Below are 25956 nucleotides of genomic sequence, written 5' to 3'. Positions count from 1 at the left end.
TTAAATTTCTAGACTTAGGAAAGTGCTGGATAAAACATTAATAATGAAATTAAGCTTAAGAGTGGCACAGTGGGTTAAGCCCCTGCCTGCAGTGCCAGTATCCCATGTGGTTAATGTTTCAAGTCCCTGCTGTTCCACTTCTGATCCAGCTCCCTGCTGATGTGCCAGGGAAAGCAATGGAAGATGGCCCAACTCTTGGGCTCTGGCACCCACATGGGAGAACCAAATGGGACTCCAGGCTCCTGGCATCAGCCTGGGCCAGCCTTGGAAGTTGCAGCCATTTGGGGAGTGAACAAAGAACATGTAAAGTCCCTCTCTCTGAATTTCTCCCTCTCTCTATAACTCTGCATTTAAAATAAAATTAATACATCTTTAAAAAAGTGTGCTCAAGTTATAGATCATAAACTGTTAATAGTACAAACTTACTGTTTGTTTGCCAATATAGTAAGAAAGCAGCATATGCCATTCTAAAACATAATTTCTTCATTTCATTTTCCTAATGTTCCGCAAACTTTAAAAATACCAACCGCATTCACCATGGAAACACCCTGTTCACCAATTGCAAGCCTAGGTTGACTAATGTAATGGTGAATTTTAGTGTCAAATTGGCTGGGCCACAGTATCCAGGTATTTGGTCAAACATTACTGTAGTAATTTCTGTGAAGATTTTTGTTTGGTTAATGTGAACATTGAGATCGATAGGCTGAGTAAATCAAATTACTCCATTATGTGGATGGGCCTCAAGGAACTGGACAATGGTCTTACTAGTCAATGACTGACCTTCCCTGAAGAAGCAGGAATTATGCTGCCAACCAGCTCATCAAAAAAAGGTGTTTAAAAGATAAGTTTCTTTAGTTGGAAAATGATTTGAAATACATGCCTTTTCATAATAGACATTTCCACAAACTTTTTGAATATTCTATGTACATGTATGGATGTGTATATGCATACGTATACTTATGTATATATATAGAGAGAGAGATTCTATTGGTTTTGTTGGATCTATGACTCTGGAAAAATCTACAAAAGCACTGTATGCAAATCTGTTGGCTCTATGGAACTTACAGTAAACAGTATTGTATCTTTTATATTTATTTGTGAATTGTGTGGACACATTCTTTATATCAGTAAAATTTATCATAAACATATATATATGCACATTTTTATTTCTCTGAAAAGGATGTGATAAGCACATGCATGAATTATTTTAGAAGTGTCTATATGCTTGTAAGATTTGCTAAAAGTTTACAGCCACTTAGTTATCACATTTTCCCAGATGTTCTTCAAACATATTAATATAGACAAATGGAAAACTGCATTTATCATTATTAACATTGATTAATTAAAAGATAGATATAAATTGTTTTATATTCTAGACATGGAACAGCTTATGTTAACAGCATTGTGCATGTCCATCACTGCAGAACTCTAAAAGTCATTGGTTGTGATTTGATAAATAAAATATTCTCGTAGTCAATGCTGCTGTGATATTTCTACTGCAGAGGCAAGGTTCATATGTGAATAACTCCAGGTGTTCAGTTTTGAAAGCCTTTGAAAACACTTAAAACATTGAAATCTACATGGTATTTTATCACTTGAAGGAAGATATAGTTTTGAGTGGATCCCATGGTTGTTTGAAGTGTGTGGTTTCATAATGCCCCAGCATTTCAAATTCAAGATTTAATAATCTCTCACCTACCAAATCATCAAATGCCCTTTCATAACAGGATGCTGTGGCACTACTCATTTCAATGGCAGCCGTGGGATAATATGGTCCTAAGCCATTCATATTGATAAAGAAAACCTGGCAAGCACCAGAAAAAAGAAAAAGGAATAAAGATCCTGCCTGGACTTAATATGTTTTTGTTCTTTCAAAAGGCAGGCAAATATTAACTTTAATTTATTCAGTTACGCATTTTTTTCAACTTGCAGCATTACAGAGTGTGGAAAATAAAATAAAATGAATAGATATGCAAAACAGTAGTCAGCCCTTTGTATGAACAGTGCTTCCTTAATGTTCAGTTATTGATTTTCTTTGCATAACCTGACTTTGCAATGAAGCCAGTGGAAAGACAAAGTCAATATGAAATGAAATTTATGTAAAGACAATTCTATGTGATACAGATTTTGTACATTTCCGGAGTGCATGGATATGTCTTTGCAAAGTAGTTCAAAAAGAAGTTCATTAAGTCAGTGGCAATAACAGTGCTGACAGAATAAGTGCTTAATTTCTAGAATGGTAGTAATGGAGTCCTGGTTTCTAATTGGTACTTTATAACTTTGACAGGTTAAAAATTGGGCTGACATTTGGTGCACACTTAAATCCATATTGAGATTCAGTGCTACTTGATATTTCTATCTAGCACTTTGAACAAAATATTTCCATATTTCATTTTCAGATGCACAAAATCCTAGGATGCAGGAGAAGATAAATACCTTCTCTATTTCAATTTTTACTTATGAGGAATCTGGCATCCAATATGTAAGGTCTTAAACTAAATTCTTAATTCTTAATCTTATCACAATTCTCCCAGTCCACATTATCATTTTTTTCTCTACTACATCCCAAGGAAGGATGGTTTACATTATTTAAGTGTCCGTATAATACCATATTCCTTTACATTTTGACTACATCTATTAAATTGTGACAAGTTCAGATACAACCAAACATTTCAGAATTTATTGATGCCTGTCTGTCTCAAGATGACCGTGATGACCAGAAGTAGGAATTTAGCCACTTCCAGATTATTATTCAAGTAATCATTTTCAGAGGTTGTAAAAATGTTTGATGTCATAGCAACACATATCAGAAAATAATATACATACACATGGGGAAATTCATGATTCATGGAAAATGGAACTAAAATATAAAGATTAAAAATTTAACTTCATTTCTCAACATAAACTCCATGAGTTCAAGGCATTTTGAGTGATGATACTAGCCATTTAGTTCATCCCTAAAGAGCTGACAGTTCTGGGAGTATAATCATATCTGTGCAGTCACTTTACAACATTAATGGAAGAAAGATGGATGCTTCTTAAAGATTAAGAATTAAAAACAAGTTGGAAGGAAACAAATCTGGATTGAAAGTTGGACGTCCATTGATTCTCATCAGAATGCTCACATAAATTGCCATTGTTTGTTGAGGTGAATGGACAGAAGCATTGTCGTAATGGAGAAGGACTGACTATGGAAGCTTTCCCAGGTGTTTTTCCATTCAAACTTTGGTTGACTTCTTCAAAACACTCTCCTAATACAGAGACATTCTCATTCCTTGCTGCTCCAGACAGTCAACAAACAATATATCTTGATCCATTCCCAAAACTGTTGTGATGACATTTGTTCTTGTCTGCTTTTTTCCTTTGATTGGACCACAACCACCTCTTGGTAACCATTGCTCTTTGTTTTGTCATCAGGATCATTTTAGGAAAGTGATGTTTTATTTCCTGTTACTGTTCTTTGAAGAAATGTTTTGAGATCTTGATCCCCCTTCTTTAAAATTTCCATTGAAAGCTCTGCTCTTGACTGCAGCTACCTGGACACAATGATTTCAGCACTCACTGAACTGACATTTGCTCCAATTTTAGTTTGAATTTTGTAAGTTGAATGAACTGAGATGTCTCTGGTTTGACTATTGTGTCTTTTACTCAACAGTCCTCTTCAATTAGGCCATAAACAAGGTGAAGATTTTCCTCTCAACTTCATGTGGGTGGACTCACACTAGAGACCTCATTTTCGTCTCCTTATCCCTTCTTAAAATGAATTATTCTCCTATATATTGCTGATTAGGGATGTTGTACTCATAGACTTAATGTAAAGAATCCATTATTTCATCATTTTCCACTCAGGTTTCACCATAAATTTAATATTTGCTCTTAGTTAAATTTTAGCAGAATTCATTATGCTCTATCAAGAACTCGTTTGAAAAACTGATGTCTTACCACTCTTAGTGCCTCAAAGTAGATCCTATTCGGACATGTTATAACAAGTGAATACAAGTTACTTTGTTGCCTAAAAAACCTCTCAAGAGTTCATGGAAAATGTGTATTTAAAGACAGGATGCACTGCCTTAGAGTTTTTGCATTAAAAATTAAACATTCTAATTCCATTTTCCACAAAATTTTAATACAAAACACACACACACACACACATGAGCACATTTATGGATAACGTCTGTACACTAAGAGTACTTTGGTTCTTTCCCACGCTTGTTCACTTGGAGTGGGAATATGAACGTGGTATGGAATGGTGGGATCACATGCATGAGCAGCTGAAGATTGGTTCTGTTATAAAAGCATTTGTTCACAGGTTAGGATGGAATTTCAGGGCAGAGAGAAAATACTATAAATTACTATTTTAAATAGAGAAATGAAAGAACATAGAAAAAAATCTCAAAGAGGAAGGGAAAGAGCATCATAGTGAGTCTTAAAGGTTAGCCCATCCAAGTGCTTATCTGAAGGGCAGGCCTTTGTCAGACTTGAAAGGGAAATGGGCATGCCTTTAAGCATCTTCTGCCTCTATAGGCAGCCTTTTTTCAATTTTGATACAGTTAAAATTAATAATTTGTTTATTCAATATGTAGCAACTAATTTTTGTGATTCTAGTATAATTTTCTGGTTATGGATATAATCAGCAAGTGATTTGTGTGTTAATTGATTCATCCCCTCAGTCACAGAGTAAATATTTAATGAGTACCTATAATGTATTAGGCGACATGCCAGGTGCTGAATTTTTGTAGCTCATCTTTTATGTAAAATTCCTTCTGATACTTGTAGCCCCAAGGTTATTTGTTTAGCATGACATAATTCTGTGTCCTTCATTGTTCTAGTCTCTCCCCTGCTTGCATCCAGTTATCTCATAGAAAGAAGATGATCAATGGACATATCTAATAAAAGAAATTTCTTATTTCATTAACTGAAATTATTATTTCATTAACTGAAATTATTTCATTAACAGTGCTTTTGTTTCAATTTGTACGACTATTATGCTGTGCCCATTAATTGATATTAGAGTTCTTGACCCTTTAATATTTATCAGATAGACAACTGTCTAAATGTTTTCTTTAAAAAAAAGGATAGACTTGTCTAGCAACTTAATATTATCATTTCTCAAGAGACTTGTTTATGTGAAAAGTTAATTATTTGTAGTTGATAGACACATTTAAATAGGCAAGTTTCTAAGCTCCTGAACCATTGAGAATTATTTTAAGTCCATTCTATATAGATTCTAAAAACAGGATATTTATGGAAATGAGAATTGAAGAGCTTGTAGTCAGGCTATGAAAATAAATCTTTACCTGGATTAAGTCTCATCTGTATGTGTTATGAATTGTTGGATGATGAATTATTTTATATATGAAAATTATGTTGGGTTTTAGTAACTTCTTGGTATCTAATGATTTTTGTAAAACTCTGTCTAGAACTAGAAGTCCTTAGATAATAAACTTTTAGATTAATATTGTAACCTCCTTATGTTTTTTCAGTCTTATCCTTGTTGCATGCCTGAGTTTCTACTTCTAGCATTTCCCTATGTATGATAGCTTTTGGTCAATTTGAAGGGGCAGGGAAAGAGCAGTCCAGATTTTAGAAGACAGAAGTCGCCATGTTTAGCATCTGAGTGAATGGATGGAGTGCTGTTTTCTCACTGTATGTAGATTAGTACAAAGGAACCCAGCATGTGTGCTGTTCACTAAGTAATGTCTTTTCACTTGCTTTGAAAATATGTATTGGATAAATGAGGCAGGTAGAGAGATAATTAGAAAAGTAATATTTTGCTGAATTGGCTTCTTACTTTATTGAAATATAAATCATAATTTTCTTCCTAGCCTTTAATGTTAAAGAAATTTACTCTGCTACAGTTAGACTTCTGTTCACTTTGAATTTCAGATGAAATTATGTATATCATGATATTTTGGTTACCTTTGATTTGTCCTTAATACATTCTTGGCTCTTTTCTGTAACTTAGTATCTATCTAGAGATATAGGTTTTCCTGGAGTTTTATGGCTGAATATGTGGGCTCTGGAGCCAGACTATGAGAGGGTCTTCCTTGCTGGGTGATCTCAGTCAAGTTGTTTAATGTCTTTGCATTTCATGTTTCTCTTTTGTTAATGGAATCTGTAAGAGTACTCCTTCAAAACATTAACTAAAATAATACTTTTAAATAACCATGTTAATGTCAGATACCATTATTACTTTGAGGAAACAATTTGCTGAGTTCACTCACTTAATTTTGCTAATGTTAAGAATAAACACCATGGATAATTCTGACTATTAAACAAAGTTCATGAATGTTTTGGCTTGTATTGCAGTGATGTTTGTAACCTTTCCCTGTAAATGTTTTGATGGATTGGGGAAGATTCACCTTATAGCTGTCTTTTGCATTTGGCAGATAGGTGAGATTTTTAATGTTCATTCATGGCAGGCGAACATGCATATAACCCTGTGCATAATCTGGCAGAAAGAATTTAGTAAAGCAGGCAGCATGTTGACTTTCAACATCAAGAGTATTTTTTCTAATATGAAGCTTGTCTTAGTGTTTTAAATATATAAATTCTTGATGTTAATTATCATTTTGAAAATTCAAAATGTCCCTATTAAAGATCTTCTAAGTCATTTGCAATTGCATTAGGAAAGGCATTTGACAATTATTGAGGTCACTGGGTGGATGACATTACTTCTGGTGATAGTTTGAAAGTAAGCTAGCTTTCTGAGAGCCAAGCATCTTACAAAATTGATCTTGGTGGTAAGAATGCTCTCAGCCCTAAATTCATGTACACAGTTTGGTGGTATAAGTAGACATTTTATATATAGTCTTGCAAATATATGTTTAGAAACTGAGAAAGAATCATACCTCTCTGCATAAGTCACTGAATCATTCCATTATCACACCTCATGGATTCTGTAGGAGGGATCAGAGTTTTACAATCTGTAAGAGTTATGTTTATAAAATTTCCCTAGGATATATGTTTAGTTGTGATTGAGGTTTGGTGTTACAGTACTAGAGAATGGGGAAGAGATTAAAAGGCCTGGATCATTCAGTTAAGCTTCTGTGTCTCCCATTTCTTCATCTGTAGAATGAATATGTTGGATTCACTGATGTGGAAAAATCCTGCCTGGCTCTTAGCTTTTAACCATAATATGATCTCATTTCACAGTATCTTCCTCATTTTGTCCTGGAATTTTTTTAAAGGAAAAATCACAAAATGAAGCAAGTATTTTTGGTTTCCCTACTAACTTAAAAAAAAAAGAACTGTTAAGACATCAGCATCCCATTTAGGGGTATCTTGGTTTGAGTTCCCAAATCCACTCCTGATTGTAGCTTCCTGAGTGTGCAATAGGTAATAATCAAGCAGTTGGGTCCCTGCCCCTTTGGTCCTGGCTTAGCCCCAGCTGTTGTGTGCATTTGGTGAATCAACCAGCAAGTGGGAGCTCAGCCCCCCCCAATATATAAAATAAATTCATTTTAAAAAAAATTAACAAAATTGGGCCAGAGCTGCGACACAGTGGGTTAAGCCACCTGCAGTGCAGGCATCCCTATGGATGCCAGTTCGAGTTGTGGCTACTCCAATTTTGATATAGGTCCCTGCTAATGTGCCTGGAAAGCCGTGGAGGACAGCCTAGGTGTTTGAGCCACTTACCATGTAGAAGACCCAGAAGAAGCTCTGGGCTTCTGGCTTTGGCTTGGCAAAGCCCTGGCCTTTGAGGCCATTTGGTGAGTGAACCAACAGATGTTAAGATCACTCCCTCTATCTCTCCTTTTGTCTCTCCCTGTAACTTTGCCTTTCAAATAAATAAATAAATAAATATTTTTTGAAAATGTAACATAATGAAACCAGGAGGCTATATATATTTAAAGATCATTATATATTATAGAATTTCAAAAATTTCATGGAAAATGGAATTAGAATTTTCCATGAAATTTTTGAAAGATAAGCAGAAACTAAGGGAATTCATCACCACTAGGCCAGCCTTGCAGAAAGTGCTCCAGGAAGTCCTACATCTAGAGGCAGTACAGTAACTACCCTCAGGAAAGCCCACTGAAGTGTACAGTCATTAGTAGAGTAGATACACAGATGAGCCAGAAAGGGATTAAACGTTACCACTGCAGTCACAGTAAGAGAGGAAGAGATTGACAGGACACACGAGACAGCCAGCAGACACTGAACAGAATGACGGAGGTACGTTGTTAGTATTAGTAATAACCTTAAATGTAAATGTGTCCAACTCTCTGAAGGGTATAGACTGGATGAGAACCAAAATTCAGCTGTGTGCTGCCTGTGCGAAACTTACTTCAGACACATTAAATAATGAAAAAAAGACTGGTTCACAAAGATTGTAACCATTGTGAGCACATATATACACACTACTGTTACATTTAGAGGAAGGGGGAGGCTGCTCAGCAATAGAAGCTGGGGACCTCAGCACCCACGTGTCAACGTACAGGTCATCCAGACAGGCAGCAGTGAAAGAGAAGCACTTAGCGTCTGTGGAATGCTGCCCCCAGCTGCACATACACTCCTGCCTCCAGATAGCATCCTACGTTAGACCAACAGCAAACGAGGACCAACAGATTTTTAAAAACCGAAATCATTGAACCACATGCTCATGCCAGATTAGCGGATCCCTTATCAACAGTGACTGAGAGTGCTGCCCAGAGCAACGAAGTGAGAAATAAAGGCATCCGGTTTGGAAAGGAGGAAGCCGAATTGTCCCTGTTTGCAGTCGACACGATCCTACATATAGGAAAACACAACCTCCACCATAAAAACCCAGAAATACAAAACAAAAACCTGTCAACTGACGTGATTTCACTGAAAATGCCGGATACAAGATCAGCTTGCAAAAATTAGTAACATTTCAATGAAAAAAGCAGTCCCATTAAAACAACATCAGCAAAAACTGAAAAACAACTCGTACTAAATTGAAACAAAGGGGTAGAAGAGATCACTAAGAACTGGAATGCCATCCCGTGGTCATGGGTTTGAAGAACTAATGTTTTTGAATGTCCATGCTACTAAAATTAGTCTACAGAGTCAGTGCAGTCCCTGTCACAATACCATGACATTCTTCACAGAAACAGAATAGGAGAAAATACTTCCAAGCTGTCCAGCTGCTGAGATGAAAGAACTCAACCCAACACCCACCCCCACCCAAATCCAATTTAAAAAGTGGGCAAATGATCTGCGTAGCCATGTCTGAAGAGAAAATACACAATTGGGCAACAAGTACCTGAAATCATCAGGGAAAGGGAAATTAAAGCCACAGTGAAATACTATCACACCTGTTCGGATGGCTAAAGAACAAAAAAGACTCAGATTCTGGCGAAGATGTAGAGGAAGGGGAGCTCTCCTACACCATTGATGGGAATGGTAATCAGCGCAGCCCTGTGGGAAACTGGAGTTTCCTCAGAAATCTAAAACCAGAACTGCTGTACGGTCCAACAGTCCCTCTGTGGGTTTTTATATCCAAAGGAAAGGAAGCCGGAATGTCCAAGAGATGCCTGCACTCCCGTGTTTATTGTTGCACTGTTCACACAGCCAGGGTGTGCAGTCAACCTGGGTGCTCCGTTGGTGGATGAGTGGATAAAGAGCACATGGTTATCTCTACACAGTGGAATAGTGCAGTCAACCTGGGTGCTCCGTTGGTGGATGAGTGGATAAAGAGCACATGGTTATCTCTACACAGTGGAATAGTACTCAGCCATAAAAAAGGATGCAGTCTTGTCGTTTGCAGCAGCAGAAATGAGGCAGGAGGACATTGTGTCAGCACAGAAAGGAAACTACTTCATGTTCTCACTTCAGTGTGAAAGCTTAGAAAGCTGATCTCAGGCCGGCGCTGCGGCTCACTAGGCTAATCCTCCGCCTTGCGGCACTGGCACACTGGATTCTAGTCCCGGTCGGGGCGCCGGATTCTGTCCCGGTTGCCCCTCTTCAGGCCAGCTCTCTGCTGTGGCCCGGGAGTGCAGTGGAGGATGGCCCAAGTGCTTGGGCCCTGCACACCATGGGAGACCAGCAGAAGCACCTGGCTCCTGCCTTTGGATCAGCGCGGTGCGCCGACCGCAGGGCGCAGGCCACAGCAGCCATTGGAGGGTGAACCAACGGCAAAAGGAAGACCTTTCTCTCTGTCTCTCTCTTTCACTGTCCACTCTGCCTGTCAAAAAAAAAAAAAAAAAAAAAAAAAAAAAAAAAAAAAAACCCTGATTTCAGAAGAACAGGGATCACCAGAGGCTGGGAGGAGGAGCATGGGCCATGGGTGCCCCGGTGCAGCCGGGTGGGAGGGGTAACTTTGTAGGTTACTCACTGAACAGTTGTGTCTCAGAGTAGTTAATGGGATTCTGCATGTTCCCAACACAAATGATCAGCATTTGAGGTGACAGGTATGCTAATTAACCTGGTCATTACATGTTGTGTACATGCACTGGAATACCACACTGGACCCCATATGGATGGATGGATGTGTCAATTATGAATAAAATACACGTCACTGTCTTAAAAATAAAAATAAAATAAAATTTTGATGCAAAATGTTTTGAAATCTATGCATGAGAGATCTTTAGAAATGTATGCAAAAAGCTCATGGACAAACATAAAATAATGTATGAATTATAAAATTGTATATACTTATACATTGTATATATTATTTATGTGTATATTATATATGTATATATGCTGTATATATTGTGTGTATGCATTTAATTACATATAAATATATGTTTAGATGTAAGTTTTATCAATAAGTAAATATAATAGTTTTATTTTATAATTGAAAAATTATAATAGCCATTAAAAAGTGTAATAAAATATGTTTGTGCTAAGTGGAATATTCTTTGATTCTCTGTCCAAGTGATCATTTTCCTTTATAGATGCTATAATGAATGTGCTTTTATGAAATACTAATTTTTTTCACACGTGTACTTTATAGTTGTTAACTGTGTGAATGATTTGACCTGCAAAAGAAATAAGTCAATTAACTCAGGCTTTTTTTATTCCCAATGCAAAATTTGAATATAAAGCATTGTGTTAAAAGTATTTGTATTCAAAAGAGGATATCAGGATCAAGCCTCAGATAAATAGACACTGGATCCGAAAACACTAGTGATATTTTCGAAATTTCCAAGAGCTATGAAATAAAGTGGATTTGACTAGAACTGTTTTCAATTTGCACTTGCCTTCTGGGCACCTGTTCAAACGTGCTTATGAATATACTCTGACTGATTTGTAAAGGGGGGTTGGTTTTTGTTTCAAAGCGGTATGAAACATTCTTGTATAAGCAGCACCACTTTCCTGGTGTTTTAATGTATTACACTATAAGTTGTCATCTGTAAGTTAAGAAGAAAGTCATAACGATGAAATTCAAACCAGTGTTTGTGACTTTCATTAGGTTTGCATATGAAATCTTTCTGAAGTCATTACTCTGATTGCATTAATGAGGGTGCAGGAACCATTTTGGTGAATTTGTTTCTGCTTATATTATTTCTGTATTCTCTATCAAAGTATCAGACTTATCTCTTAGGGTTTTTTTTGTTGCTGTTTTTTTGTCTGTCTGCTTTTTTTCACTGCTTCTTCTCTTCTGCCCTTCTCCTACACTGGCATGTCATACACTATTCATTTGACTGAGACTGTCCACACTCCCCTAACAAAATATTGAAACCTGAGTGGCTTAAATAAACAACAGAAATTTGTTTCTTGTAGTCCTGGAAGATGGGAGGTTCAAGATCAAGGCTTTGACAGATTCAGTGTCAGGCAAGGACAAGGACTCACTCTCTGATTCACACGTGGTGGCTGCCAGCTGTGTCCTCAAATGTTGGAAGAGACCAGGTGGTTCTCTGTGTAGGAGCAGTAATCACATGCGTGTGGGCTGCACTCTTATGACCTAATCATGCTCCCAAAGGCTTTACCTCCTAATACCAAATATTGGTGATTAGTTCCAATCTTTGGTTTTCATGGGGATGCACACACTTTCACCATTTTATTTCTCTCCACTTTCACCCAACACTTTAGAAATGTTGCCCGAATATTGCCCCTCCCATCTTTAAATTCATGGTCATTACTTTGTCTTATACTGTTACATGTTTTTCTTTAAATAAGTGGCCAAAATCTCTCACTACATCAATGAATTTCAATTCTACCTTTAGACATGCAACTGCCGATTCTAGCATTGATGCTAAAAGGTTTGTTACTTCATCTCTAAGATCATTTAAAATAAGACCCAAACAACATTTTTAGAATTTTTTTTTTTGTTTGTTTGAGAGGCAGAGAGATAGAGATCATGAAAGAGAGAGAGAGGTCTGTGTTGGGAGTGGGGAGAGTGAGTGCTCCAATCCACTGCTTACTCCCCAAATGCCTGAAACAGCTGAGCCTAAGATAGCCCAAAGCCAGGAGCCAGGAACCAGGAACTTGGTCCAGGTCCCCCACGTGGATGATATGAACCTAATAGCTTGAGCTATCAGTACTGCCTTCTAGGATCTGCATAGTTGGAAACTGATGACAGGAGCCAGAGTCAGAACTTGAACCTAGGACCCAATATAGGCCATGAGTGTCTTAAATACTAGGCAAATACCTGCCCCTGTTTGAACCAATATTTGACATTTATCTTTACCACTTTCTTGGAGCCACCCACCCCCACCCCACCACAAGTGATCATAATGTCAGGCAAGTTATTTTCTTTTCTGTTTTAAAAACAGATTTATTTATTTATGTATTTGAAAGTCAGGATTACAAAGGAGAGTCAGAGGCAGAGAGAGAGAAAGCTTCAAATGTCTATAATGGCCAGGGCTATGCCAGGCCAAAGCCAGGAGCCCAAAACTTCTGGATCTCCCACATGGCCAAGCACTTGGGCCAAGCACTTGGGCCATCTTCTGCTGCTTTCTCAGGTGCATTAGCAGGGAGCTGGATCTGAAGTGAAGCATCAGGGACTTGAATCTGCATCTAAAGGGGATGTCTGCATGTGGCTTTACTATATATACCATGGTGCAAGACTCCCAAAATCTGTTTGCTTCCTTGGAACAAAGCAAAATTCTTAGCATTCTTTGTTTAAGATGTTGCAATGTGATTAGCTTCTTGGTAATGAAATGGGAGCAAAATGCCATGTAACCTCTATCCTTATGCTGTAGACGTGGTATGCATTTTCTTTTCCCCCCTTTTCTATTTGCAGTGGTTTTGAACCATTTTGACCATGGAGAATATACAATTGAAGGACCCTGTTTCACTCAGAGATTTCTTAAAACTAAGCTGTTTTCATCAACGTTGATCCTTTAGCATAACTATATAAAAGTGAAGTAAAGATTTTTTTCTTTAAGCCTATGCTATTTTTTTTTAATTTTTCAAGTGACCATATTGTTTATTCCTGGGAATCCTATTTCCTTGCTTAATGGAGGTAATTAAGAAGTCGCATGTTATTTAATGAAACTGACTCCAAAAATAGCAAGATTTTTTTGTGGGTATGCTTACTGTATATTCTGATATGACAGAGCTTCGCTTTCCCTGATGGGGGAATGGAAACTACTACCTGGTACTTGGATCACAGAAATATGTCAGACATCTCCATTTCTAGCTTCCATGTGCTAGGATACAGTTTAGGTTGTTTTAACAGTCACAAAGTTCAAGTCACTTTAGCAAGATAAATACTTATTTTTCTAATAACAGTCCAGAACAACATACACCCAGGAGTAGAGTAACTATTCTATGAGGTACTTCTTCAGTTGTATCATTCATGGGTGTATTCCCCTCAGTCATATGGCAAAATATGTCATCTGTGCTCTATTCTTTTTTTGTTTAATGAGAAGACAGGGGAAATGTGGAGAGTCCTACCATTCATGGTAAGGTACATTGACCTGTACTTTGCAAGTGCTACTTTTTTTTTTGACAGGCAGAATTAGACAGTGAGAGAGAGAGAGAGACAGATAGAAAGGTCTTCCTTCCGTTGGTTCTCCCCCTCAATGGCCGCTACAGCCAGCGTGCTGTGCCGATCCGAATCCAGGAGCCAGGTACTTCTTCCTGGTCTCCCATGCAGGCAAGTGCTACTTTTGGCCAATTTCCATTTTTTTAGAACTTAATTCATGGCTGCATCTACCTACAAAATGAGTTAATAAATGTAGCCTTCAATTGTGAGTCTATGATCCCATGTAAAGGTTGGCTTATTGCATAGAATTGAAATAAACAGATAATGAGTACTGGGAACAAATAATGATAGGTGACATAGCTCATAGCTTGATGAAATCTGTAAAATTCCCTGCTACATCTTTCAAAAGTTGAAGTCATTTTATTTACTCTAAATATTCCTTTCCTATCATTTACCTGGTCTTGGCAAACAGCACCCACATCTACTCCCTTATCAACATATAAAACCAAATATGTAGCTTATTCCTCAAACTCACATCAAATCCACAGCACGTTTTGTTGATTCTGTCTTATTAACAAATTCACTCTTTTCCTTTTTATCTCCACCAAATATATTGAAGTATAAGCTGCCATTACCATGTTCCACTAAAAGTATCACAACATTGCTTTCAATGATATTGGGCCTTTAATACTGTGTCCCTGCAATACATCCTCTGAAACGTTAGTGACCTTTCTGAAATCCAAATATGAAAAGTTTACTCCTCTGCTAGAATCCTTTTGAGGGTTCCTCATTGTGTGTGAAATGAAGTCCAAAATATTTAACAGAGTACTTTTGGTCCTCCCTGGTCTTGCCTATTACTCTGGAATATATTCATCTTTTTTTTGACTAGTATTTCAAATGTTAGTCCTCCAGTCCTAATTTGCTAACTGTGGCATGCTGACAAATACTTTTGTGGCTTTTTCCATATATTTTTCCACTATCTGAAAATCTCTTTTCATCTTGGTATCCCTGGCAAAAAATCATCTTTCAAGGCCAATCTCAACATTGTCACTTTATGAAGACTATGAGTCTGTGTGCCTCTAGGATTGACATTCATTGTTGCCTACACTGTCCCTTATGTAGGTAGTCACTTGCATCCAGGATAAATATGTTCATCACATGAAGAATTTTTAAAGATTTATTTATCAAAATGCAGGGTGACAGAGAAAGAAGGAGAACTGGAGAGAAAGGGGTTGATAGATTGATTGATCAATCTTCAATCTGCTGGTTCACTCACAGAATGGCTCCAACAATTAGGAGTAGCCAGGCTGAAGGCAGGAGCCAGAAGTTCCATCCAGGTTTTCCATGTTAGTTGCAGAGACCCAAGTACTTGAGTCATCATCAGGTGCTTTCTCAGATGTATTAACAGGAAGCTGGAAAGGGAACAGCACAGCCTGGACTTAAAATGACACTCTGAGGGCCAGCGCTCTAGCACAGCGGGTTAAAGCCCCAGTCTGCAGTGCTGGCATCCCATATGGGTGCCGGTTTGAGTCCTGGCTGCTCCACTTCTGATCTATCTCTCTGCTATGTCTTGGGAAAGCAGTAGAAGATGGCCCAAGTCCTTGGGCCCCTGCATCTGTGTGGGCGACCCAGAGGAAGCTCCTGGCTTTGGATTGGCATAGCTCCTTACGTTGCGGCCCTCTGGGGAGTGAACCAGTGGATGGAAGACTCTCTCTCTCTCTCTCTCTCTCTCTGCCTCTCTGTAACTCTTTCAAATAAATAAATAAATCTTTTAAAAAAAATGACTTTCAGATGTGGGATGGTGGTATTGCAAGCAGTGATGTAACCTGCTGCTCCACAACACTTGCCCCCTCAAGGACTTTTATATGAACAGATATTACTGTAAACACTGTATTGCTTCATTTGCTTTGTCTGTCACTTCAACTTGATAGAAAGGTTCAGAGAAGACTCTGCCTTTCATCAATATTTTCAGTCACAAAAGTTAACATGGTTTCTGGAATATAATAGGCATACAATAAATACTTATTTAAGGATCTAAAACCATACTGTAAAAAAGTGATTGTAGAACACTAAAATTACTAAATACTATGAAACAGACAATGTTTACTAAATTCAAAAATATTCTAATGAAAGTAATTTCACTTTCCATCATCTATCCAACACAAATGCATGAGGTTTAATGCACAGAGATTTGAAAAAAATGGTCATAATTACATTGTTTGTAACAGAAGAATAATGGGGAATAAAGCCCACATTTCTACTAATATTTTAATGTATGAAGAAATTGTAGTATAATCATATGATAGAATTTGATACAGCAAAATAACATACAAAGCATAATGTGCACAATATCTTTAAATTATATTTCTCATCTACTAAAAAAAAAACCAGATACATAAGATCCATACTATATGGTCTTATTTGTTTAAAATTATAAAATTATAAAACGATAATATTAGAAATTATGGCAATGGTTTCCTTGGGGACAATGAGGACAGTGGCAACTGGGGAGGGAAATGAAGATGGATTTGTGGTGTCCTGTGTTTTGTTTTTTTCACCTGATTGGTTGCTTGTTTGTGCCAAAACATGGAAATATGCGTTTTATACTTCAGAAAAAAATATGAAGAAATGTATGACTGAATGACTGAAATGCTAGAATGAGAAAGGATCTAAAATAGGTCAGTTATAATTTGTTGTCATGGCTATTTGGTTGGATTTCCTGAGATAAGTCCTCAACCACCCTGATTCTTACTTGTTTCCTCTTCTCACAGGAGAGGAAGATTTGTCTATGGTCTCCAAAGTATATCTCAGCTTTGGTATTCTATATGGAAATTAGAAAGAAATGAAAGGATTGTGCTTCATGTCTTTTTTGAGGCTCCTTCTCATGGTAGCTCAATTCAAATTAAAAGGAATGAATTTCTATATTTTTGTTTTTTCATGTTTAAATGAACAAGGAAAAGTGCTGAGACTTTATGTTGATAGGCAGTCTAAACCATATAAATCCAGAACATATACTGCCATTAATTTTTTTATACTGCAAAGTAAATTATATTTTCGGTATAGAGAAAAGCTATGCATCTGCCTCACTAAATGTAGAGCACACATAGAAACCTGATAACCTACATGTCCTGTTGGGTTTTATATTAGGATCTGCTATAAACAGGAACTAATAACATTAATAATATCAGTCAATCCAGCATTTAAAAACAATGTCAATTTACAACTCTTTCAAATTCAAATGAATGTTATGTGACTGTCCTAAAAATCTAGAGAAAGATGACGTCATTCCCACCTGTCACTTCATATTTCCAAATAAAATGAAAATTGAGATGACCTTACTGATAATTAAAGAAATTATCAATTATTAAATATTTTATCACAATAAATTTTTTGCTAAATTTTTTTGTAATAATTCTATTCCTAACATTTTAAAGTGTAACTTTAATCAAAGTATAGTTTGGCTTGAATTATCCAGATTACACACTTATTTAAGCTGCTTTTCTCAATTTGCTTTGTCCTTTGTAGAACAGGTGATAGAAATGGGGATTAGCTTATCACCATTCTTATTATACTGAGTGATGAGATATGGGTCTGATTCTATACTATAGTATACAGCTTTCAAGGCAAATGTTTTTTAATTCTCTAAAACCAGTGAGGTAAAAAAAGTCTTTTTTAACTATGAAATATGGATTTTGTGTTCTACAAACATTACTGCTGTGGTATTTGTTTTGTACAAATGATGATTTGGAATCACAATTTGGTATAGTCATGTATCACATTTTCATCGTAGAGATCCTTAATGTCCTTGGTTAAGTTTATTCCAAGGTATTTGATTGTTTTTGTAGCTACTGTGAATGGGATTGATCTTAGAAGTTCTTCCTCAGCCGTGGCATTGCCTGTGTATACAAAGGCTGTTGATTTTTGTGCATTGATTTTATATCCTGTTACTTTGCCAAACTCTTCTATGATTCCTGTAGTCTCTTAGTAGAGTTCTTTGGATCCCCTAAATAAAGAATCATATCATCTGCAAAGAGGGATAGTTTGACTTCTTCCTTCCCAATTTGTATCCCTTTAATTTCTTTTGCTTGCCTAACGGCTCTGGCTAAAACTTCCAGAACTATATTGAATAGCAGTGGTGAGAGTGGGCATCCCTGTCTGGTACCAGATCTCAGTGGAAATGCTTCCAACTTTTCCCCATTCAATAGGATGCTGGCTGTGGGTTTTTCATAGATTGCTTTGATTGCATTGAGGAATGTTCCTTCCATACCCAGCTTGCTTAGAGTTTTCATCATGAAAGGGTGTTGTATTTTATCAAATGCTTTCTCTGCATCTATTGAGATAATTATATGGTTTTTCTTTGCAGTCTGTTAATGTGGTGTATCACGATGATTGTTTTGCACGCACTGAACCATCCCTGCATGCCAGGGATAAATCCCACTTGATCTGGGTGGATGATCTTTCTGATGTGTTGTTGCATTCTATTGGCGAGAATTTTATTGAGGATTTTTGCATCTATGTTCATCAGGGATATTGGTCTGTAATTCTCTTTCAATGCTGCATCTTTTTTCGGCTTAGGAATTAAGGTGATGCTGGCTTCATAGAAAGAATTTGGGAGGATTCCCTCTTTTTCGATTGTTCTGAATAGTTTGAGAAGAATTGGAGTTAGTTCTTCTTTAAATGTCTGGTAGAATTCAGCAGTGAATCCATCTGGTCCTGGGCTTTTCTTTGTTGGGAGGGCCTTTATTACTGTTTCAATTTCTGTCTCAGTTATGGGTCTGTTTAGGTTTTCTATGTCTTCCTGGTTCAATTTAGGTAGGTTGCATGTGTCCAGGAATCTATCCATTTCTGATAGATTTCCCTGTTTGCTGGCATACAAGTCCTTGTAGTAATTTCTGATGATTCTTTTTATTTCTGTGGTGTCTGTTGTTACGTTTCCTTTTTCATCTCTGATTTTATTGATTTTGGGTCTTCTCTCATCTTTTTTTAGTTAGTTGGGCCAATGGGGTGTCAATTTTGTTTATTTTTTCAAAAAAACAGCTCCTCGTTTGGCTGATTTTTTGTAATTTTTTTTGGTTTCAAACCTGTTAATTTCTTCTCTGATTTTAATTATTTCTCTTCTCCTACTAGATTTAGGTCTGGTTTGCTGTAGATTTTCTAGATCCTTGAGATGCATTGAAAGCTCATCTATTTGGTGCCTTCCAATTTCTTGATGTAGGTACCTATTGATATAAACTTTCCTCTTAGCACTGTTTTTGCTGCGTCCCATAAGTTTTGGTATGTTGTGCTGTTATCCTCATTTACTTTCAGAAAATTTTTGATTTCTCTTTTAATTCCTTCTATGACCGAAACAGAGCTCTCAGGCCACACACATCTCATGCCTCTAAGGCTCCATCAAAAATAGACAGTCCACTTAATCTAGAGTCATAGTATAACAAGAAAAAACACCACAGTGAATAAACCAAATATCTCCAATATGCCAAACAACAAACGCAAAAGCCGGGGTAATAAGAACAAGGGAGACAATATGACGCCCCCAAATGAAAAAGACACCACAATTCAAGTTTATGAAGATGATGAGATAGAAGAAATGCAAGAAGCAGATCTCAAAAAATTGATAAGAACATTAAGAAGTTCTCAAAAACAAATTCTTGAACTACAGAAATCCTTAATGGACAAGATAGAAAATCTTTCTCACAAAAATGAAATATTAAGGAGCAATCAAAATGAAATGAAACAACTAGTAGAACATGAAACTGTGATAGTGATGAGACATCATAATGAAATGAAGAATTCAACAGATCAAATGACAAACACATTAGATAGCCTTAAAAACAGAATTGATAAAGCAGAAAAGAGAATATCGGACTTAGAAGACAGAGAACAGGAAAGGATACACTCAAGCCAAAGAAAAGAAGAGGAAATTAGAAATCTAAACAATATTGTGGGGAATCTACAGGATGCTATTAAAAACCCAACATTCGCGTTCTAGGAGTTCCTGAAGGCATGGAGAGGGAGAAAGGATTTGAATGCCTTTTTAGTGAGATACTAGCAGAAAATTTCCCAGGTTTGGAGAAGGGCAGAGACATCCTAGTACAGGAAGCTCATAGAACCCCTAATAAACATGACCAAAAGAGATCTTCACCACGACACGTTGTAATTAAACTCACCACAGTGAAACAGAAAGAAAAGATTCTAAAATGTGCAAGAGAGAAGCGTCAGATTACTCTCATAGGATCTCCAATCAGACTCACAGCAGACTTCTCAAGAGAAACTCTACAAGATAGAAGGGAATGGCAAGATATAGCCCAGGTACTAAGAGAGAAAAAGTGCAAGCCCAGAATATTATATCCTGCAAAGCTCTCATTTGCAAACGAAGGTGAAATAAAGACCTTTCATAGCAAACAGAAATTGAAAGAATTTATCGCCACTCATCCAGCCCTGCAAAAAATACTTAAAGATGTGTTGCACACAGAAACACAGAAACACGGTTATCAATATGAAAGAACATAAAGGAAGGAAACCTCACAGCAAAAGATCACAGGGAATTCAAAGCATATATTAGAAAATATCTTTGGCAAATGGCAGGGCAAAGTTACCACTTATCAATAGTCACATTGAACGTTAATGGCCTGAACTGTCCAGTTAAAAGACACCGATTGGCGGATTGGCTTAAGGAATAAAACCCATCTATTTGCTGCTTACAAGAAACAAATCTTTCCAAAAGATCCATACAGACTGAAAGTGAAAGGCTGGAAAAAGATATACCATGCCAACAGAAATGAAAAAAGAGCGGGCGTAGCCATCTTAATATCGGACAACATAAACTTTACCACAAAAACTGTTAAGAGAGACAAAGAGGGGCACTATATAATGATTAAAGGATCAATTCAACAGGAAGATATAACAATTATCAATGTATATGCACCTAATTACAGGGCACTGGTTTATTTAAAAGATTTGTTAAGGGACTTAAAGGAGACTTAGACCCCAATACAATAGTACTGGGGGACTTCAATACTCCATTCTCAGAAATAGACAGATCAACAGGACAGAAGATCAACAAGGAGACAGTAGATTTAAATGACACTATAGCCCAAATGGCTCTCACAGATATCTACAGAACTTTTCATCCTACATATAAAGCATTTACATTCTTCTCAGCAGTACATGGAACCTTCTCTAGGATTGAGCACATACTAGGCCATAAAGCAAGTCTCAGCAAATTCAAAAGAATTAGAATCATACCATGCAGCTTCTCAGACCATAAAGGAATGAAGGTGGAAATTAGCAACTCAGGAATCCCTAGAGCATATGCAAACATATGGAGATTGAACAACATGCTCCTGAATGAACATGTATCACATTTTCATTAAGAGAGACAACGTGGTCAGTAAGAAGTACAACAGTGCTGATAAGTTACTATATGTAAGGGTGTCATAGCCATTGTTATGTACTGCAATATATTACTCTTGTTTGTGATGATGATGGTGTAAACAACCATACTGCCCTGCTAGTCATATAAAATGTAGCATAAACCAATATGTACAGTATATAAAAACTGAAAATAATAAGAAATGACTTTGTTACTGGTTTATCTAATTATTATATTATATTTTAATCATTATTTTATAATATTTTATAATATATCTCTACTTACAAAATAAAGTTCACTGTAAAACATTATGCTATGTTATGCTGGCAGCAGCTTTGTACATCTCCTGCTTACTGAATCTCTTGATTGCACCATCTTCTCTTGGGCTTAATTCATTTTGCTTTGTTCATCATGGCTCCAGGAGCAATAGTCTGACCTAATTATATCTATTTTTGTGCTGTATAGCCTAGGTGTGTAGTTGGCTATACTATCTAGATTTGTGTAAGTACATTCTGTGACATTCACACTGAGAAAATCAGCTATGCATTCCTCCGAACATACCCTTGTTATTAAGAGACATGTGACTGTTTAAAAAATTCACTAGAATAACAGAAGAGAGAGGAATATTCCTTTTGTATTCTTCCTCCTCTTTCCATCAGGTTGGGAGGTATTTATTGAAGGACTATTGATCCGTTTCCTTCAAGAGCCTCAAGTCAGCACGGATAAGACAGCATCAAAAACAGAGAGCAAATAGAAGCATTTTTAGAAACACATGGAAAAGGCTATAAGAATAATAGAAAATCAGGAAGGAGGATGATTATTGTGAATAGTTACAATCTGAGATGATTACAAGAGGAAAATGAGCTCTCAAGAATAACTAGGTGCATGAGTTATATCTCAATAAATCTGTTTAAAAACTAAGACATATTTTGCAAGAGAAGAGGGGATGCTGCAAGCAGCACCAATACATGTAGTCAGCAGAAGCCCTACTGATCTTTTCTTTGTAGAGGTTCTTAGAGATGGTTTTACCTTCTTTCTCACAATTGTGGTTACCTCTTAACTGATTGAGACAATGAAAGCTTTCTGCCCAGAGTTCTTCTGTTTGAGACAGTTCAGTACAGTCTCCTCTTCCTATCTACACAGCTCTTAGTGTTACTTGTTCTCTCTTTGCTGCTAGTCCTTGAGGAATAGGTGTCAGTATTTTAATTCTTGGTCCATTTTCATCCCTTTATGACATTATCAATGAGGTACCTTTCCAATTGTCTTATATTTGTCATTCTTGCCTGAAGTATGTATATAGTACTATGTGATATTAAAGAAAAACTGATTAGTTGTTAATAGCATCATATTAACAAGTTCCACTTCAAATGGAATTGTAACAGTATCCCCTACTATAAGCTCACTAAGCACAGCAGATGTATTTTCATTCTTTACATATTGCTTCATGTTTCATCAAGTTTTCTTTATCCTTTAGATATGGGGTAAGGCAGGTAGCTTTATAAAGGCTATAATCTGGAAGCCACACCTCCACCTCCCTAAGTAATCCTATCCACCTTCCTGTCAGTCAAATAACCCCTTTCCAAGGATGTACTTCCTTTCACTTGGGACTTAGGGGAGGTGCCTGGCAGCTACTTCCCTTCCAACCTCAAAGGATTGCTCCCTCTCTCTGCAGAGGAGGACGAGACAGCGTGCTGAAGCACTGTCTCTGTACTTCCTCCCCTAACCTTTCCCTTCCTGAACTATGTGTGTGTGTGTTTTCCTTACCTTTTAAATTAACTTTATCAATTTGTGCACCATATTTATACTTGTACTTATGGTGCTTTTGTAGGTAAAAAGCAAGGACCTGGAATAGGAATTTAGACCCCATCTTACCTACAACACTTTCTTCTATGCGTTCACCTTTCTGCTCCTTTATTATTCAAAGAGAGTAGGTAAGGTAGTTTATAAGAACAACATAAGCTATTAAGATAATGGTAAAAACTTAAATGCACATTTTAGATCATTCAGTTACCTTGAGAAAAAGATTTTCACGTGATTCGCTAACTCTGCTCAACTTTCTTCTGTTTAACTTGGTTCTTACCAATGCACATCTTAAAAATTAGCTGTACACTTGCAACCTCTATTTCATCACCACCCACTCAGTCTTTAAACTCTTGTAGCTTGACAGTTTCTGAAAAGCTACTCTCCTGAAATTGCTTCCTCCATGGTCATGTATGAATATATTCTTAAAAGCTCAAAGTCAGTTCTCTCTTTGCTCTGTGGCATTCAAGTACCTTTTTGTGCCGAAGTTGTGATCAGTGGCTAAGACTTAGGGATTTGTGCTTGCTTTCTTTCTTTCTCTTCTCTCTTTCTTTTAAATATTTTAGGAAATTCCATAGAGAACCTATGTGTCCATGAGGGTAGCCAGATTAATCTTCAATATGGAGTTACAGAGAGAGAGAGAGAGAGAGAGAGAGAGAGAAAGAGAAAGAGAGAGAGAGAGGTCTTCCATCCGCTAGTTCACTTCCGACATGGCCGCAAGGCCAGGACTGGGTCAGGCCAAAGCCAGGAGCCAGGAACTCCATCTAGGTCTCCTGTGTGGGTGGCAGGGGCACAAATATTTAGGCCATCTTTCCCATACTCATTAGCAGGAATTAGATCAGAATCTGAGACTTTTGCTCATATGGGATGCCAGCGTCAGATGTGGTGGCTTAATCTGCTGCACCACAATGGTGGGGCCCTTGTACTGAATTGTTTGAGGCTAATGGAAAATAACTCTAAAATTCCTCTCTCCCATTTAAAAATCAGTATTTGTAAGGTGGAATTTTAACTCCCTATTGCTTTTGATCAAATTCTTCTTGGCCAATCGCAGACATTTCAGCATTCTGACACATATTTTATTTCTCCCTTTCTTTCTCCTTCCATTTCAAGTCTCAATGCTTTCTCTTGATTCACTTTTCCTATCACTATTTCCTTTCTTTGTCTTTCCTTTGCTCTAACTCAGTGAGAGTCTTTAATTTTCACCTTTCTGTGATAAACATCTCCTTCAGATCTCCCTACATTTCTCTGACTCATTTCAGTCAGGCCTCTGTGGATCAAACCTCTCTCCTCAAGATGATTTATTGTCGATTTGTTATCTGTTCCAGCAGTTCTCAGCCCTGATTATCCCAGTGATCTGTACAGTTCCATCTACTTAATTTTCAAGGCCCAGTTCAAGATGAAAATATGATGTCTCTTGTTCAAAAGTAGAAAAAAAACTTGACATCAAAAACACTAGAATGCAAGGAGTCTTCACAAAGCTCATGGAAATTGCATATTTAAAAAAAATGCATGGATTTTAAAACTTTTTTGTACCAAAAGAAGTATTAATTATCTTTTACACAAACTTTTTAAAGTTTATATATTAAATTTTTCTGATCATGATCTTTCACTCAACTTGCTATTATTTAATATCTATTTAATTTTGTGCTGTTAAGAAAAAATTAAATGTTAATTTGTTACATGAATTTTACCATTCATTTTATATGTACAATGAGAATTCTAAACAAAACTGTAAGACTTTAATTAATATGTAGAATCATTGATGTTACACAATATGTATTTTGTAGCTTATATGTGCATATCTTTTTCTTCCTTATCAGAACAGTGGAAAAGCTGCAAAAATTACCTCAATTTATTTCATTTAACTTTTGACACATTCTCAGTTTTCCCAGCACTTTCATTCAATTTAGAGATGCATAAGGAATACCAAAGGCAAAGGAACTTGAGAGTTCTCTCTCCTTCTTTGTTATTTTCATTATGAATGATTTGTTAATAAAGAGAAGTAATATAAACAAGAAGGATATGACAAGATTCTGTGGTTGTTTCTGTCACTGGGAATGGCTTTCTACACTCAAAACAAATTTTGGTTTCAGTGGAAAGCATGGCTTTTGAGCAGCTCTCAACATTTCTGTTTACTTGGGGTCATAAGCATTGCACTTTACCTTGAACCCACATTGAGTCCTACTGAACTCACACACTTTAGATCCACTGGAGCTCCGTACACGTGGGACATTCTGTACACCCTCTGTGAATGGAGTGATAAGTTATGACAACAGAGTAAACACTAATGATAACATTAGTAAGAATTTCATGATGGCTCCAGTAGGATATTGGGATATTGTGAGACTGCACAGTCCCCATGAAGCCCAGGATGTACTGGGTTTGTGGATCCATAAATAGTCTCCCAACCAGCCTCTGTGAATCGGTCTCAAGAGTGGTCTATAGACATGAGTATCTGAAATCAACAACAACTACCATTACTACAACCATAGCACTTCACGATTGATGTTGCAAGTTTATAAAAAAGTCCATAATCCCTTAGGCTTGTATTGAAAGATCTTTATAATCAAGTTCTTGACTACTTGCTTAATTTTATCACACTACTCTCTACTTTGAGCCCTTGTCTGTGACTAAATAGGACAATTTGTTGTTTCTGTTTACATTTCATGTGTTGATGTAGCTTTCATGGTTTATGTCATTGAACCCAATTTTGCTGTTTATCTGTTTGTTATTACTTAGGGGAATTGTACCATTGTTTCTCTCAAACATTAGCAAAGCCTGAGTCCCCTACAAAATCTGTCCCCATTATCTCAGCCAGGGTAAATCTTTCTTTTACTCAATTTCATAGGACTTATGTTATAACTAATTTATTTTACGTACAATATTCTACAGTGTGCCATTACTTATTTGAATATATTTTCTTCCTCACTATATTTAATGCTTC

General features: G+C 36.8%; 1 protein-coding gene across 6 annotated transcripts in view; it reads left to right on the top strand.

The window, feature by feature from the left end:
- Window positions 1-25956, top strand: part of NKAIN2 (sodium/potassium transporting ATPase interacting 2) — a 1172348-nt gene that overhangs the window by 160407 nt on the left and 985985 nt on the right. The window lies entirely within an intron of this gene.

Source organism: Oryctolagus cuniculus, chromosome 5 (genome assembly GCF_964237555.1).
Source record: "Oryctolagus cuniculus chromosome 5, mOryCun1.1, whole genome shotgun sequence".
NCBI classification, from domain to species: domain Eukaryota; kingdom Metazoa; phylum Chordata; class Mammalia; order Lagomorpha; family Leporidae; genus Oryctolagus; species Oryctolagus cuniculus.
Note: the sequence above shows the minus strand (reverse complement) of the source record. Positions and strands in the feature narration are given on the sequence as shown.